The sequence below is a fragment of the Capra hircus genome, chromosome 9 (assembly GCF_001704415.2).
Source record: "Capra hircus breed San Clemente chromosome 9, ASM170441v1, whole genome shotgun sequence".
NCBI classification, from domain to species: domain Eukaryota; kingdom Metazoa; phylum Chordata; class Mammalia; order Artiodactyla; family Bovidae; genus Capra; species Capra hircus.
In genome coordinates this window covers 78,513,599-78,532,741 of record NC_030816.1, presented here as the reverse complement: position 1 = coordinate 78,532,741, position 19,143 = coordinate 78,513,599, and the positions used below count along the sequence as shown (strand labels likewise).

At 42.0% G+C, this 19,143-nt stretch overlaps 2 pseudogenes; one reads left to right on the top strand and one right to left on the bottom strand.

Moving 5' to 3' along the window:
- LOC102191140 overlaps positions 1-678 on the top strand; it is a 29,577-nt pseudogene extending 28,899 nt beyond the window's left edge.
- Positions 14,421-14,771, bottom strand: LOC102190880 (annotated as a pseudogene).

Below are 19,143 nucleotides of genomic sequence, written 5' to 3'. Positions count from 1 at the left end.
AAAGTGCTGCACTCAAAAGATTCATTCCTTTCCGTCAGGCGGCAGCCATCAGGGTGAGCCGACAAGGGCGCTCATGAGTACATCCAGGAGCTGTGGAGGAAGAAGCAGTCGGATGTGATGCGCTTCCTGCTGCGGGTGCGCTGCTGACAGTACCGCCAGCTCTCGGCGCTGCACCGCGCCCCGTGCCCCACCCGGCTCGACAAGGCGCGCAGACTGGGTTAGAAGGCCAAACAAGGCTATGTCATATGCCGGATCCGTGTGTGCCGCGGGGGCTGCAAACGCCCAGTTCCTAAGGGTGCCACCTACGGCAAGCCTGTCCACCATGGTGTCAATCAGCTCAAGTTTGCTCGAAGCCTGCAGTCGGTTGCAGAAGAGCACCCTGGCCGCCACTGTGGGGCCCTGAGGGTCCTGAATTCCTACTGGGTTGGTGAAGATTCTATGTACAGATTCTTTGAGGTTATCCTGATTGATCCATTCCATAAAACTATCCGAAGAAACCCTGACACCCAGTGGATCACCAAACCAGCCCACAAGCGCAGGGAGAAGCGGGGGCTGGCATCTGCGGGCACAAAGAGCCGCGGCCTGGGCAAGGGCCACAGGTGCCACCACACTGTGGGTGGCTGTCGTCGTGCAGCGTGGAGAACGCGCAATACTCTCCAGCTCCGCCGCTACTGCTAATGTAGGTGATGTTTGTAAAGTTCTTACCTAATAAACAATTTAGGACGTTAAAAAAAAAGAAAGAAAGTGCTGCACTCAATATGCCAGCAAATTTGGAAAACTCAGCAGTGGCCACAGGACTGGAAAAGGTCAGTTTTCATTCCAATCCCAAAGAAAGGCAACGCCAAAGAATGCTCAAACTACCGCGTAATTGCACTCATCTCACATGCTGGTAAAGTAATGCTCAAAATTCTCCAAGCCAGGCTTCAGCAATATGTGAACTGTGAACGTCCAGATATTCAAGCTGGTTTTAGAAAAGGCAGAGGAACCAGAGATCAAATTGCCAACATCTGCTGGATCATCAAAAAAAGAAGAGAGTTCCAGAAAAACATCTATTTCTGCTTTATTGACTATGCCAAAGACTTTGACTGTGTGGGTCACAATAAACTGTGGAAAATTCTGAAAGAGATGGGAATACCAGACCACCTGACCTGCCTCTTGAGAAATCTGTATGCAGGCCAGGAAGCAACAGTTAGAACTGGACATGGAACAACAGACTGGTTCCAAATAGGAAAAGGAGTACATCAAGGCTGTATATTGTCACCCTGCTTATTTAACTTCTATGCAGAGTACATCATGAGAAACGCTGGACTGGAAGAAACACAAGCTGGAATCAAGATTGCTGGGAGAAATATCAATCACCTCAGATATGCAGATGACACCACCCTTAGGGCAGAAAGTGAAGAGGAACTAAAAAGTCTCTTGATGAAAGTGAAAGTGGAGAGTGAAAAAGTTGGCTTTAAGCTCAACATTAAGAAAATGAAGATCATGGCATCCGGTCCCATCACTCCATGGGAAATAGATGGGGAAACAGTGGAAACAGTGTCAGACTTTATTTTTGGGGGCTCCAAAATCACTGCAGATGGTGACTGCAGCCATGAAATTAAAAGACACTTACTCCTTGGAAGAAAAGTTACGACCAACCTAGATAGCATATTCAAAAGCAGAGACATTACTTTGCCGACTAAGGTCTGTCTACTCAAGGCTATGGTTTTTCCAGTGGTCATGTATGGATGTGAGAGTTGGACTGTGAAGAAGGCTGAGCACCGAAGCATTGATGCTTTTGAACTGTGGTGTTGGAGAAGACTCTTGAGAGTCCCTTGGACTGCAAGGAGATCCAACCAGTCCATTCTGAAGGAGATCAACCCTGGAATTTCTTTGGAAGGAATGATGCTAAAGCTGAAACTCCAGTACTTTGGCCACCTCGTGCGAAGAGTTGACTCATTGGAGAAGACTTTGATGCTGGGAGGGATTGGGGGCAGGAGGAGAAGGGGACGACCGAGGATGAGATGGCTGGATGGCATCACTGACTCGATGGATGTGAGTCTGAGTGAACTCTGGGAGTTAGTGATGGACAGGGAGGCCTGGTGTGCTGCGATTCATGGGGTCGCAAAGAGTTGGACACGACTGAGTGACTGAACTGAACTGAAGTTTGTATATTTTCACCCTGCTTATTTAACTTATATGCAGAGTACATCATGAGAAACGCTGGGCTGGAAGAAGCACAAGCTGGAATCAAGATTGCTGGGAGAAATATCCATAACCTCAGATATGCAGATGACACCACCCTTATGGCAGAAAGTGAAGAGGAACTAAAAAGTCTCTTGATGAAAGTGAAAGTGGAGAGTGAAAAAGTTGGCTTAAAGCTCAACATTCAGAAAATAAAGATCATGGCATCTGGTCCCATCACTTCATGGGAAATAGATGGGGAAACAGTGGAAACAGTGTCAGATTTTATTTTTGGGGGCTCCAGAATCACTGCAGATGGTGACTGCAGCCATGAAATTAAAAGACGCTTACTCCTTGGAAGGAAAGTTACGACCAACCTAGATAGTATATTCAAAAGTAGAGACATTACTTTGCCAACAAAGGTCTGTCTAGTCAAGGCTAGGTTTTTCCAGTGGTCATGTATGGATGTGAGAGTTGGACTGTGAAGAAAGCTGAGTACTGAAGAATTGATGCTTTTGAACTGTGGTGTTGGAGAAGACTCTTGAGAGTCCCTTGCACTGCAAGGAGATCCAACCAGTCCATTCTAAAGGAGATCAGCCCTGGGTGTTCTTTGGAAGGAATGATGCTAAAGCTGAAGCTCCAGTACTTTGGCCACCTCATGTGAAGAGTTGACTCATTGGAAAAGACTCTGATGCTGGGAGGGATTGGAGGCAGGAGGAGAAGGGGACGACCGAGGATGAGATGGCCGGATGGCATCACTGACTCGATGGACGTGAGTCTGAGTGAACTCCAGGAGCTGGTGATGGACAGGGAGGCCTGGCATGCTGCGATTCATGGGGTCGCAAAGAGTTGAACACTACTGAGCAACTGAACTGAACTGAACTGATTATCTGTATTAGTCATCATCTATTTTCCAGAGCGCTTATACACACGGCATGGGAAAAAAATTTTTTTTTCTGGACCAGTGCATGTCCTTGTCTATATTAATGGCTGTCACTTGGTAGGTGCTTAATAAATATTTGTGAAGTGAGTGAATGAATGAATTCTTATGCTTGAATTGGAGGCAAGAAGTTCATACAAGACTAGAAAAAGAGTCAGAAACTCTCTGGGTTCTAGTCTTGCTTGTGTTGTGGGAACTCTGGCAATTTTTTTCATTTTGCTGGTTGGCCATTTCCTATTAGGTAAAATGATGACCCACGAAAGATTCTTCTGTTAGTTTACAGGGCTGCTGAAACAAAAGTACGAAGTACTAGCTCAATGGGTAAAGAATCTGCCTGCAATGTAGGAGACTGGGTTCAGTTCCTGGGTTGGGAAGATCCCCTGGAGAAGGAAATGGCAACCCACTCCAGCATTCCTGCCTGGGAAATGCCATGGACAGAGGAGCCTGCCAGGCTACAGTCCATAGGGTTGCAAAAAGTCAGATACGACTTAATGACTAAACCACCACAACCGTTGAGTGGCTTAAAATAGAAAGTTATTGCCTTACTTTACTCTTAAGCTAGAAGTCTGAAATCAACGTGCTGGCAGGGCCATGCTCTCTCTGAAACCTGCAGGGGAGAATCCTTCCTTGCTTCTTCTAGCTTCTGACGTTTGCCAGCAGCCCTTGAGTCCCTTGGCTTCTGTCTGTGTCACTCCAACCTCCAGCTCCATTGTTACATGATCTTCTTCCTGGTGTATGTCTCCGTCTCTCTGTGTCTTCTTACCTTAAAAGGACAACAGTCATATTGAATTAGAGCCCGCCCTAATGACCTCATCTTAACTTGATGACATCTGCAAAGACCCAGTTCCCAAGTAAAGTCACATTCAAGGTGCCAGGGGTTAGGACTTCAATGTATCTTTTAGGCAGACACGTTTCAACCCACAACAGATCCTATTTAGCCTAAGTGCTTCTATTATGGTTTCTGCCCTTGTCCATTGCTCTTAAATTATATATAATAATTAATATTGAGAACAGAATTGTTATTTGAATCTAGTTTTGTGATTAGATCCCTTGAAAAAAAAAACAAAGAGCTGAAATCTAATTGCTCCGGGAATCTCTGAGGGTTGGCTTTGTTTCACTGTCATCTACAGGCTAATGCTGTGAGCGTGTGGATACCCAAACTTTATCTCCACCCCCTGCACATAGCCCACCTTAGAACTTGATGGAGCATGCTGGCAACCTCTCCACACTTGGGAAGATGGACTCGAGGAAGAGCTTTGCACAGGCACTGGCCGCAGACTTGGGTCTATTGGGGCGGTATTATTTTCCTAAGGGCTTCCCTTGTGGCTCAGCTGGTAAAGAATCCGCCTGCAATGTGGGAGACCTGGGTTTAATCTCTGGGTTGGGAAGATCCCCTGGAGAAGGGAAAGGCTACCCACTCCAGTATTCTGGCTTGGAGAATTCCATGGAATATATAGCCCATGGGGTTGCAAAGAGTCGGACACAACTGAGTGACTTTCACACATTTTCCTAAACTAAAAGGCTGTATAACAAAGGACCATTTGGGTACGTTGGGTACTGGGTGGCTCAAACAACACAAACTTTTTGCCTCGTAGTTCTGGAGGCTGGGAGTCTGAGTCAAGATGTTGGCAAAATTGGTTCCTTCTGAGGGTTGGGAGGCCCCTCCTCCTGGCTTGTAGATGGCCGTCTTGTCCCTGGGTGTCTTTGCATCATCTCTGCTCTACTTGGGTTTGCTTCTGTACTCAAATTTCCTGTGTTTTTTTTTTTTTTTTTTTAAATAAGAGCACCAGTCGTATTAGTGTAGAGTCCAGTCTAAGGATGTCATTTTGGTATTTCCCTGGTAGCTAAGACTTGGTGCTTCCATTGCAAGGGCATGGGCTCAGTCCCTGGTAAGGGAACTAAGATCCTGCATGCCACACAGCACAGCCAAACAAATAAAACAAACATGCAAATATCTAATGACATCATTTTAACTCATCTTTGTAAATACAGTCTCCGAATGAGGGCACATTCTGTGGTGCTGGGGATTAGGACTTCCATCTTGCTTTTTGTTTGAAGGACATGATTTATCCTTACCAGACAGAAATCCTGGGATTCCATGGAGCATGGCCCAGAAGGGTCTATAGGTTCCATGTGGCCAGGTCCTCTTAGCAGAGGAAGGTCCCAGACCTATACAGAGGAAGACCACAGGGGCCCAGTTGGTAATGTGCCCATGAGCAATGCACTCTGTAATGTAGCATATGTAATTATAAAGTGAAGTCACTCAGTCATGTCTGACTCTTTGTGACCCCGCAAACTGTAGCCTACTAGGCTTCTCTGTCCATGGGATTTTCCAGGCAAGAGTACTGGAGTGGATTGCCATTTCCTTCTCCAATATGTAATTATAAACTGTACCAAACTCTGCCCCACCTTTTCCTCTGGCCTTTGCCATTCCAGCACAAGCTGGGTCTATGAGCTCCCGCCAGCATCTACCTCCCTCGGCTGGCAGGTTCTCTCTGGCTAAAGGAGCCTGCTCTGTGCCAAGGAACTAACACTACCCGGGGAGCAGCCCTCACCCCATGATGAGGATGGCTGGGACACAGATATTGAAGTTCTTAGTTCTTTGGGAAGGATAATTCTGTGGCAAGGGTAATTATGTAGGTCAATATCACAGATTTCCCCTGCACCCCATTTAAAAATTTCATTGAAAGGTATTTGTTTAATGTGAAAAAATAACATTGAATTATCCTATATAGACATATTTTTTCCTATGTATTATATCTAGTTTGTTTCCTCCACATTAAAGAGCAAGCCCCAAGAATACAGAGATTTTTGTTTGTTTGGTTGACTGCTGGGTGCCCAAGCCAACACAGGGCCTGGCACACGGGAGGCTGAGTGGTACCATCTGGGAATGTGGATGATGAGGGAGAAAGACAGCACTCATGGGGTGGGGGAGGAAAGCGAGGAGGCCAAGTTCGGGTTACTTTAAAAAAATATATTATTGGAGTATAGTTGGTTTACAATGTGTCAGTTTCTACTGTAAAGCAAAGTGAATCAGCTATACATATACATACATCCACTCTTTTAAAGAGTCTTTTTCCATATAGGTCATTACAGAGTATTGAGTAGAGTTCTCTGTGCTATGCAATGGGTCCTTGTTAGTTATCTATTTTATGGCTGTGTGTGTGTGTGTGTGTGTGTGTGTGCCCGTTCAGTTGTGTCCAGCTTTTTGCGACCCCATGGGCACTAACCCACCAGGTTCCTCTGTCCATGAGCTATGTATAGATAGTAGTGTTCATACATCAGATTACTTGTGATGTTGCATTTTATCATCTTATTCTGTCTTTACCATTATTTTCCTTCCCCTTAATATTGTGATTATTTGAGAGCTGTTTCCACCTGGCTCATGATGTTTATTGGTGTCTGCATTTCCAAACTAATTGACCAACAGAGAGATGTGGTTGTCTCCTGACCAGACCCGTCCAGGAACCACTCTGGTTACCTACACACCCCTCAGCTCACCCCCTCTTCTTCCCAACACAAGATCATAAAATTATTTTAGTTATTTCCTCTGGCACCAATAATTAATAGAGATAATTATTTTTCTATTAAAGCAGAAATTCTGTTATTTTTCTATTAAAGCAGAAATCTCATTATTTAGTTACTTTTTATGTAACTAATTGACTTGTGTGCTACCATTTTTCTCTGTTTGTTCTCTTTCTCTTTATTTTCTAAGATTGTTTATTTCAAGATGTGTAAGACAATTTGGTTTTAGCTCAAACAACTCATACAAGACCCGGCATTAAAGTTTTCTCCTGAAATGTTTATGTATTTTTTTTTTCTCTCGAATAGAGTGTCTTTCATTCTATGAAGGAGAGTGTAATAAGTCAACAGGTAGAGAAAATAAAACAGGAATATATATTGGGTGAATGACAGGAGAGGAACATGAGTCAGGGTGGTAAGAGAAAGCTTCTGAAGAAACGACATTTGGCTTAAGACCTGACTGATGAGAATGGGATGGCCACGCAAAGAGCTGGGGAAGAGTGATCCAGGCAGAGGAAACAGCAGGTGCAAAGGCCCTGAGGCAGCAGTCAGGTTGCTGTTTAGGAAGACAGGAAAAAGGACAGTATGACTGTAGTCCAGTGAACAAGGGTGACAGTGATATCAAAGGAGGAGCAGGAGGAAGCAGAGAAGAGATTTTTGTTGTCTGAGATCACACAGCTCATCAGTTACTCATTTAGCTCTGTGAATTTTGAATTCCAGCTCTGTGTCAGGTCTCATGGTAGGCTCTGGAGCAAGAGACTGATGTTTGTGCAGTGCTTTATGGTTTATGAAGCACCTTTAGCATTTAATCATTAGGGTGGTTCTCTTATGATAGATTCCTATTTGTCAATTAAGGCAGAGAGATTCCACAGCTAATTAGTGACAGAGCCCAGTCACTCGTGTACTTGGACATACCAGTCCTCAGACTGCTAATCCATGTCTTTTTGCCAATACCAGATTACCTAAAAACCGATGACTATATGTTACTTATTTATCTTAAAGAGGATTTCTAGATACTTATATTTGCATTTTGCTGCTTGCTAAGTCGCTTTAGTCATGTCTGACTCTTTGCAACCCTATGGACAGTAGCCCACCAGGCTCCTCTGTCCATGGGATTTACCAAGTAAGAATACTGGAGTGGTGTTTATGTATTTTTGATATTGCCAAGCTTCCATAATTTCCATTTCTGTTACATAATTCAGTCAGGAAATTGAATTAATCAATATGCAATTTCTGCAATTGCCTAACAGAAGACTAGTGTGATAATCCCGTCTATTACAGTGACATTTCAGGGAATGGGTTTAATTTCCTCTTAGAAAAGATTATTTAATTAAAAAAAATCTTATTTCATTTAATAAATTACTTGGAGCAGTAGGGGCTGGTGGTAGATACTCACCTCCTTCATGAATTAATGACAAGATAAAGCACAGACTTTTTAAAGCTGTCTTAGACCTGAAGAGTAAAAATATAGCATAGTCATTTACTAAGCATCTCTTTTATGTCTACCGAGTATAAAAAAAAGTAACATGGCACAATGAGTGCCATGGAAGAGCACAGAGAAATTATACAACTTTAATAAAGAGTTAATTTAATAGAGAAAGATTTAGCTGGACACAAGTGGAAAATAATTAGATTGACTAGATGGGTCTTTAGATGCAAATAGGAAAGCTGTTGAAATGGAGAAAACCAATGGACCTATCTGAGTCTGTAGTAAACTCAGGAAAGCAGCTGCTTTGTAATTGTTGAAAATGAACACTGTACTATTTATTTTGGTTCTGAGAAGACTTACCACATTGCACTCATGTTACAGCCTCTCAGCCTTTTCAAGTTATCAATAGAGTTAATCACATGACTTAGAGAACTTTTAGCCCATTCTCCCACACTGGATTCTAGGGTGTGGTGTGCATGTGTGTTACTATTTTGGTTTTCGTTTGTTTCTTTATTAAACTCTCTTCTCATACTTATTTGTTGGTTAACATTATGTGGAAAGATTATAGAATTTATCTCCAGTTGAGCCTGTTCCTTTTGTCAACAGATAAACTTCACAGATATTATGCCTATAAAATAAAAATTATCTGAACATTAGAAAGGTTATTCCATATTTAGTATAAGTATTGTTACCATTTAGCACCTTTGCTGATATTTATTTAGTGTGTTTGTGTGTGTGTTCTGTTTCTCAGTCGTGTCTGACTCTTTGAGACCCCATGGGCTGTACCTCGCAAGGCTCTTCTGTCCATGTAATTTTCCAGACAAGAACGCTGGAGTGGGTTGCCATGCCCTCCTCCAGGGGATCTTCCTGACCCAGGGATCGAACTCACGTCTCCTGCGTCTGCTTCATTGGCAAGCGGATTCTTTACCACTGCACCACCTTCCCAAACTAAATTGGGAAGCTCACAGTTAAGTTTACTACTGATGAAACAGCAGTTGAAAACATTTTTTTTTAATCCTGCACTCTTCATCGGATAGAGATTATGACAAATTCATCAAATGAACTGTGCACTCAAGAAATATCTATTGAGGACCCACTCTGTGCCATGCACTGTTTTTCACTGTAAATGGACAGCACAAAATAGAAAATTTCTGCTTTCATGCAGCTTATATTCTGTTGAGAGGGGTTTGACAACGGGCAAATAAATAATGTTTGAGATAGTAACATACCGTATATGTGAAAGAAGTCTATGTAGAAATGGTTCAAATATTCTGTATTAGTTATCTATTGCTACAGAGCGTAACCCTAAATTTAGCTGCTTAATTTAGAGGTTATCTTACCCTCTTTCCATGAGTCAGGATCCAGGACTAGCTTAGGTAATGGTTCAGCCCAGGGTCTCTCATGAGGTCATGATAAAGATGTTGACCAAGGCTGGAGTTATCTGAAGGTGAACTGGACATGAAGCTATCCAAGGAAGCTCCCAGGGCTCGCAAATTGGTGCTGGTCTTTGACTGCAGGCCGCCTCAATTCCTGACCATGTGGACCCTCTGCAGGGCTTGGGAATCATTGCAAAACGGAGGCTGACTTCCCCCAGTGAGGCTGATCCAAGAGGAAGAAGCAGAAGCCACATGTCCTTAAAGTGCCATGGTCTTAAAATAACACATCGTCACCTCTGCCTTATTCTGTTAGAAGAGAGTCACTCACTCAAGGAGGGGGAATTAGGGTCTACCATTTAAAGGGGTAATATTAAGAATTTGTACATTTTTTAAAAACCACCATAATTACTTAGATACATTGAAAAGCAAATTAAGCAAATTAAATGTTACAGAGCTATTCCACAATGAATTATGCCATTTAAAATATACATTGTCAGTATATAATGCCTTGTTATGCCTTGTTATGCCTTATTTTGCAGCTGTTGGTTTTAAAAAATTGTTTATTACTATCATTTTTAGACAAAAAAAATCATTGAAAATTTAGGTTTTCTGAACTTTACCTTTTTCTTGCTGTTTTGGCTGTTTTGTTACTATGCTGTCAACACTGTCTAGGGTTCCACAGATGAAAATACCCGAGATTTTTTTTTTTTTCATTTCTGGAATTAGTTGATGAATTTAAGGGTGTTTATATTACTCCATATTTGTATTAAACAGGTGGATAAGAATCCGCCTGTCAGTGCAGGGGACACAGGTTTGATCCCTGGTCTGGGAAGATCACATATGCCATGCCTCGGAGGAACTAAACCTGTGCGCCCCAACTACTGAAATCTGAATGTCAAGAGGTTGTGCTCTACAACAAGAGAGTAGCCCCTGATTGCCACAACTAGAGAAAGGCTGCAAAGACCCAGTACAGCCCAAAATAAATTAATTAAAAAAATAAAGTCTATGGAAACATAACTCCTACATGGAACCCACATAAACTTGTCTAACCATAAATGCTGTACCATGAGATGACAATTTAAAATTGTGGTCAGCAACACTTTAGCTTAGAAACCTGGTGAGAGATTGTGTATGGTTGCTCAGAGGATGTAAATAACACATAGAGAAACATGGGTGATTCTCTGGCTATGTGGCTATAATATTTGTATATTTGATTGGAACAGATGAGAGGCACCCCTTTGTGGCCCATGTGCGGCGACCGTTCCAGGGCTTATCTCTTAATGACTTGAAATGATAAATTTGGAATTCATCAAGCTTAACTTTTCTCTGTGACTGGACTTCCCCTTTGGGCAGTCTTCCATGGGAAGCCTTTAGTGAGTCTTTAAAAGTACAGCAGCTCTATTGGAGATGGACAATGATTTAGCCTTTGGACCTTTAAAGATAAAAGACCCTTGTCAGCTGTATAAGGCCTCCTTTTCTCAGAAGGGAAGAATGCTCTTAAGTTTCTTAGTAGATTAATTAGTAACTGAAAATAGCACCATTCTTTGAATTCTTCCCACTTTTACAACAAATAATGGCAGAAACAAGTGCCATCAGAAGGAGAAAAACAAATAAAAGATGATCAAATTTCAGACCTTATCATTTATGTGAAGATTTCATCCCTACTCCTAGATCTTGCCCCAGATAGAAGAAGCTACTGATAGGTGCTGAGGAGAAGGGGAACAAAAGAAGCAGTTTTTCTCCCCCTGTATTGGTGGGAGTTTACTGTCTTGAAAATCTGAGACATTTCTAATTGTAGAGAAGGATGGAAGCTAGTTGTTTCAGAAAAACATACTAGTTTACATATGCATGCATGCTAAGTCACTTCAGTTGTGTCCAACTCTTTGCAACCCTATGGACTGTAGCCCTCCAGGCTCCTCTGTCCGTGGGATTTTTCAGACAAGAATTCTGGAGTGCGGGGCCGTGCCCTCTTGCAGGGGGTCTTCCCGATCCAGGAATCGAAACTGCACCTCTGACCTCTCCTGCATTGGCAGGCGGGTTCCTTACTATTTTCGTCACCTGGGAAGCTCTGAGAGCAAAATGAAGAACAATATTAAGGGTGGGGGGCTCCCCAGGTGGTCCAGTAGTTAAGAATCTGCCTCGTAATGCAGGGGACACCAGTTGGAATCCTGGTCAGGGAACTGAGATCCCACATGCCACGGAGCCCCAAGCCCGTGTGCCACAACTGCTGAGCTTGAGCTCTAGAGCCCATGAGCCACAACTGCTGAAGCGTGCATGCCTAGAGCCCGTGCTCCACAGCAAGAGAAGCCATCACAACGAAAATCCCATGCACCGCAGCTAGAGAAAACCCGGGCAGAGTAACCAAGACTTGGCATAGTTCCCCGCCTCCCCCCAAAAAATCCCTGACTTCTCACTCAGGTCAGATGGTTCCTTGAGGGGAGAAAAACAAACAAACAAAAAAAACAAGTGCTGAATAAAGCCATAGTTGGATCCAGGGTTCCTTTGAATGAGATGAAGCAATCCTCAGATGTAGTACTTAGGTTTGTTTTTAAATAACGTTATACAGTGTTGCAATGGTTAAATTCATGATGACCCAGAGCTGGGAGAGACTTTGTAGAGGGTTTGATTCTGACCCCAGAGAGATGGAATGATTTCATGAATCATTACTTGGTGAAGGGATGTGGTCAGAGCTAGTTCTAGAAACTTCCAGTACGTCACTTTTTTTCTGAAAAAACCAAACCACTGATTTTTGGATTTTTACATTTTATAAAACAGTAATTTAATTAGAGGTTATTGTGTGGATATGTTTTCATCTGAGAGGGAGAAAGAAAAAGAAACAAGAGCCACAGAATTAAATAGAATAGGAATTGTAAAAAAAAAAAAAAAGCAACAACCCATTGAAATCATAATTCAAACAGTGTTTGCCTGTGGGACCTCCTGGGCTGGGAAGAAGATAGGGTGAATGGGCAAGAAGTAAGTCAGTAGTTTGGGTCCTAAATGAAACTGGGGTACCTCCCTTCACACCAGGTGACATTTATTTCATGGGGAGCCAGACCCTCAAGTTGAGGCCAGAGTGAGCATCTGATAGTAGTAAGTACTTTTCTGTGCATTTAATATTTATTTTATTTTAATACTGGCACAAGTGAGACCCTAGGTTTAACAAGAAAAGCATGATTTGTATCATTACATTATTGATAGCTTCTCACAAACTTCATCCTGACAAATGGCATATCTCCAGTCAGTCAGTTCAGTTGCTCAGTTATATCTGACTCTGTGACCCCATGGACTGCAGCACCCCAGGCTTCCCTGTCCATCACCAATTCCCGGAGCTTACTCAAACTCGTGTCCATTGAGTCAGTGATGCCATCCAACCATCTCCTCCTCTGTCATCCCTTTCTCCTCCTGCCTTCAATATTTCCCAGCATCAGGGTCTTTTCTATCAAGTCAGTTCTTCGCATCAGGTTGCTAAAGTATTGGAGTTTCAGCTTCAGCATCAGTCCTTCCAATGAATATTCAGCACTGATTTCCTTTAGGATGGACTGGTTGGATCTCCTAGCAATCCAAGGGACTCTCAAGAGTCTTCTCCACCACCACAGAAAAGCATCAATTCTTTGGCGCTCAGCTCTTATAGTCCAACTCTCACATCCATGCATGACTACTGGAAAAACCATAGCCTTGACTAGACGGACCTTTGTTGTCAAAATAATGTCTCTGCTTTTTAATATGCTGTCTAGGCTGGTCATAGCTTTTCTTCCAAGGAGCAAGCCTCTTTTAATTTCATGACTGCAGTCACCATCTCCAGTGATTTTGGAGCCCCAAAGATAGTCTCTCATTGTTTCCACTTTTCCCCATCTATTTGCCATGAAGTGATGTGACCAGATGCCATGATCTTAGTTTTCTGAATGTTGAGTTTTAAGCCAACTTTTTCTCTCTCGTCTTTCACTTTTCTATCTCCACTCCGAGTTAAAATCTATAAACAATGTACAGAGTACTGAATCTCCTCCGTTTCTCCTCTTATCGCTACTCCGTATCTTATTCTGAAACTCAGTGTCAGCAAGTCAGCTTACACAATCACGATGAGTTGTCCAGATTTATAGAAGCCAGGAAACAGGGCGTCAGGTTCCTCATGCCAAACTGCCCTCCCTCTCATCTGCCCAGCTAATTGATATTGCAGTATTAGGAAAGAGAATTTTGATGATTTAAACAAAATTAAAAAAAAAATTTGTCTGCACTGGGCCTTTTTTTCCCCAAGCCAAACTGTATCTAGCTCTATTAAAGATACTTTTCATAAACAATCATGGTATTTCAGGCAGGACATGGGCAATCATTAACAGTATACAACTTTCAAACTCCCTTTTTCAATGGACCACCAAAATCAGAAAGCCACTATAAAACCCAGTGAAGTCTTTGTGCGGTGCTCTGAATAGGAAAAGTTTAGAGTGAGGGCTGACAGTTTACATTTTGCATGTTGTTGAACAGCTTTTCACAAGCTGACCCTGCCTTTCAGGAAACGGGAATGCGAATGGGGGAGGTATCCATCCGAGGAGCCACAGTCTAAAAAAAGGAACCGCTGCTCTTTCGAGGAATGCCGTCTCAGTGCTGACACTGGAAAGTCCAAATTGCCTGACATACTGGCAACCAATTTTGGGGAGGGGGAGGTCAGGTTCTGACAGGTCTCTGGGGTTAGGGGAGTCAAGTCTATGCTGAAGTAGAGAGGGAGAAGAGGACATAAAAGCTAACTTTAGCTTTTCCATATCACAAGGCGTTTGTGCCGAGGTGGCTAATGTGTGTCAACATCAGGGAATCCCTCCTTCCTGGGAATCAAGAAGTCTCTCAAAGCTAGACGGGAAAGATGTTTCTCCCTCCATGTCAACCCAGCTTTGGAGATGCTCCATTAGTGACATGTATCCTTACCCCCCCACCAACCCCCAAAACAACAATGAAGTATTCTTTGTGCTAACAACATAGCTTAAAAAATTCTGCATTTTTATAAAACTTCATAAAAAAATAGTATTTCCAGCTGTTCAGTCACCGGAAGTACACAGTTAACAAAAATGCACACACTCCACTTGGCATCTCCAGCACCTTCAGCTTTCTGTGCCTGGTCTGTTTTATCAACTCCCCTTCTGCAGGGTTATTCTCATCCCTGTGAGCATCAGCTTTCCTCTTTTTCCCTTTGGGTCCCTTCTCTCCCTTCTTTGCAGGGGCCTTTGCAGGCTTGGGTTCTGGCTTTGGAGGAACGGGTTTAGCAGATAACCTTGCAGATCTTCTCTGTGGTTCGTCTTTGACCTTGACTTTAATCTCCTGTAGCATTACTTTCAACCTTTCTCTTGGGCATGGCGGTGATGGGGGCGGGACGCAGACGCTGCGCCCGGGCATGCAGGGGCACGCGGGCATTGGTCGGTCCAGGGGTCCCTCTCACCTCTTCTTCTGTGTTGGCTCTTCACTGTGGCGTGGAAGCATCTCTGTTGTGGTGCATGGGTTTAGTTGCCCCATGGCAAGTGGGATCTTAGTTCCCAGACCAGGGATCAAAGCTGGGTTCCCTGCATGGGAAGGTGGAATTTTCACCACTGGGCCACAGGGAAGTCCGAGAAAAGAGAATTTAGAAGCTAGAAGGATTCCCAAAATTCCTTTAGACGTAAATCTTCAATACATAAGCCCAGAGAAGCTGGCTTGCTCAAGGTGACAGGGTGGCTTATAGACTGCTTCAGGACTGGGGTGATTAAGTCAATTAGGATCTCAAAGAATTTCCCTTCAAGATATGGATTCTCTAAGAATAAGACCATCCTGGGCCAGCACCTTAGTAGAGATGAGTTTATTTTAACCACAGGACATGAGCACACAGCGGGAGGAGGTGGCCTTGGAAGCAGAAGTGATGTAGACGGCAAACCTGGCCTCCTGACCATGTTGCCTGGGTCCTCGCAGATGAGGCCAGCATCGTATTTCTCCTGTTCTTATCTCTTGCTCCACCTGGCTGGCGTCCACAGTGGACATTTGAAGCAGGACAGAGGTGAGGCCTTTCTATGCGGGTCCTCCCTTTGTTTCTTTCCTGCCAGCACCAAGGATTTTCTAGGAGCCAGGCATCACAAGCTCGACCAGCAAAGGGCTTTCTGTTGGCCCTTAAACTGAGGTTCCTTAATCTTCTGGAATCAGCCCCCACTCCCACCCCACAGCTCTTTCACTGGGACTAAACCCAGGAGAAGGGAATGAAAAATGAACAAATACAACCCCATTCCTTTGTAACTCAAAGCAAAACTTACATGGAACTCAAATGGAAAAAGAGATTTTATCTGGGAGGTTCTTTTTTCCCCCCAGAGTTGCATGCGTACTGTCAAATGATTACTGTAAAACAATTATTGTTGCTGGCATTTGCGAGCTGGTTGTGGGTTTAACAACCATTTTGCTGACTTTTTGGCAGCAAGTGTGAGTTTTCCTGTTCAATTAGACCTTTGGGAGTGCTCTTAAAATCCTATGGAATCATCTGATTCCCTCCAGGAAAACACTGATTGGTATTAATTTTCATCCTTTCCCTTTTGATGCTGAAGTAGACGGAAACACTTCCTGCTTTTCTAATATGTTCCTTTTCTTTCTACCTTTCCTCCATCCCCGATGACTACAGTATTTCTGAATACAAGGCCTGGTTGTGGAAAATTAAGGAATAAGGTCCTGTTACAGATCCTCAAAAAGGATCCCGAATGGAAGGCATAAACGTGCGTTTAGTGAAAATCTGGATGTGTTGAATAGCAGAGGCTGAAGAATTTAAATATTCTGATAGGTTACAACTAGAAGAAATTTTCCTCTTTGGTGCGCAAGTGTATGTAATGAAAGAGCAAACTTCTTTAATGAACTCAAAGTTCATCAAAGCTGCTTAATTATAGTCTGAGCACTTGGATTTATATTTCTATTTGATGTACAATGACATTATAAAATATCTCTGTTATGCCAAAGTCAAATTAGGAAAACATAAAATAGTAAGTAAACAATTACTTTTATGTCCTCCCTGTTAACACTTTAGAGATTTTTGTGAAATTCTGGTGTAGTGTGTTTATGATTCTCAAGTCTGTGTTTTATTTCTAATGTTAAAAGTTTACTTGGTTTGCTAGGGAGAACAATATGGAGGGTCCCTGAAAAATTAAAATAGAGTTACCAGTGGGATCCAGCAATCCCATTCCCGGGCATGTATCCAGAAAAGACAAAAACATTAATAGGAAAGATATATGCACCCCAATGTTCTTAGAAGCAGTATTTATGGTAGCCAAGACAAGGAAGCCACATAAATGTCCATTGACAGATGAATGGACAAAGAAGATGTGGTATATATGTACAATAAATATTGCACAGCCGTAAAAAAGAATGAAATAATGCCATTTATAGCAAGATGGACAGACCTAGAGATTATCTTACTAAGTGAAATAAATCAGACAGAGAAAGAAACATACCACGTGATATCACTAATATGTGGAATCTAAAAGAATGACACAAATTAACTTATTTACAAAGCAGAAGAGACTCAGAGACACAGAAAACGAACTATGGTTATCCAAAGGGAAAGAGGGGTGGGGAGAGGGATAAATAGATACACACTACTATATATGAAATGGGTCTACTATACATATATAGTATATAGTATGCACACTATATACAGTATACATACTAGTATACACATTACTGTATGTAAAACAATAAGGACCGACTGTATAGCACAGGGGATTATATTCAATATCTTATAATAAGCTAAAATGGAAAAGAATCTGGAAAAGAATATATAGATGCACATATATGTGCATACGGTTGAATCACTTTGCTGTATACCTGAAACATTGTGAATCAACTGTACCTCAATTTAAAAAATATAAAGAAATGATTTTTACTTGATTTGTTTAATTATAGTTTTATTTTTAAGTTTTATTATGACAAACAAAAGTATTTTTTCACCCTAAGCTTTTGCCTGTTATCATCAAAATGGAACTTATGTTTGAAACAGAAATCATTGGCTCTGAAACTCTTGGCATTGTATTTTCATGTTCAGAGATGATGAGTCTCACAAAGTTACATGGAAACTATAAGAGCAACTAGTACAAATGGCATTTGGTTCCCTTCTGGACTCCTGGCAGCTTGAGAGCTGGAAGGAAAAGTAGCAGAAATTTCGTGGGGGAATGTGTAGGATTGAGTGTTTCTTCTTGGTCTATAGCAAGCTCCCCTAATGGCTAATTTAATAGTTGCACATAAAGAAGTTTTTTTCTGCGTATGGCCTCATGTAACAATTCTTTCAAAATACAGCTCTAAGTCCTGAAAAAGAGGATTTAACAGTGTCAACACTTCTCTTTTGTGTTAGAAAAGTGTCACCAACTTCTGCAACTCTGATTTCAAAAGATGAGGTTTCTGAACATTTATCCAATCAAAATGGATCTGAGTTACAAATAGGGCTCAGTAAAAGAAAGCCAAATATCAACTTTCCTATTGTAGGAGGAGTTAATGTAACTGATCAGAAGAATATGGATAAGTAGGGCAGCTCTTGTGAGAGCTAAAAAGACAAAACAAAAAAAGTTGGAGGACTTTCCTACTTAAAATATCTGATAGGAAACTCAGAATATTTAGGAGGGTAACTGCATGATTGTGGTGTGAAGTTCAGATCAAATGGAATTGACTGACAGACAAGATCATCAACAGCTTGGATAATTTGCTTAACCAATGACTTTGAAGTGAGGTCATGCCACAGATAAGAATGCTTAATGCAAACCAAGTAGAATACATCCCAGGCAGCGTTTTGAAGAATGGTTTGGTATCTTTCAAGATGAAAGATAACATAAGAGATATACATGAGACAATTATATGTGCAGAGAATATTAAGTAATTTTGAATGTTCTGAAAAGAATAAAAAAACCAATGTGATAGGAAAAAATGATAATTAAAAGAAGGATCATAAATTGTGAGATAAAGTAGACTGGAGAAGCTCACTTTATTACTTTTTTTCTCTCATTCTGGAAAGCATTGCTTTGGATTGGGGGAGGGGCCTGGGTCTTTACAGATTAATTTGCTTACAGGTTTGCTTATTTTTCTTGGCTTGTGTTTATCAACTAAATTATGGTAATAACTACTAACACAAATTGTTTTATCTCTAGTTCTCAAAAAATTAATAAAGTATGGACTGGCTCAAAAATATTCATATCATATTGATCCTTAGAATTCTTTGGGTCAAGCAGGGTACTTTCCTCTGATTACAGATTAGAGAAGAAACTCCCCCCTCTGAAAATCACATGATACCTTTATTCTACAAAGGCTGTGAAGAATTGACTCATTGGAAAAGACCCTGATGCTGGGAAAGATTGAAGGTAGGAGGAGAAGGGGACAACAGAGCATGAGATGGTTGGATGGCATTACTGACTCAGTGGACATGAGTTTGAGTAAGGTCTGGGAGTGGGTGATGGACAGGGAAGCCTGGCGTGCTGCAGTCCATGGGGTCACAGAGTCAGATATGACTGAGCGACTGAACTGGACTGACAAAGGCTACTTGGCATTTGTTTCTGTGCCTAGTTTCGGGCTTTACTAATACAGAGTAAATATCTCATTGACTGAATAAACTACCTATGTTTGTAAGGAGACCCCACGGCAGAAAAATAAAGGTGCTGAAAAGAGAAATCTAGGGAGCCTGAGCTCTAGTATCAGTTCTATATATTCAGTTAAAAAAAGGATTTATTTAGCTTTTTGTT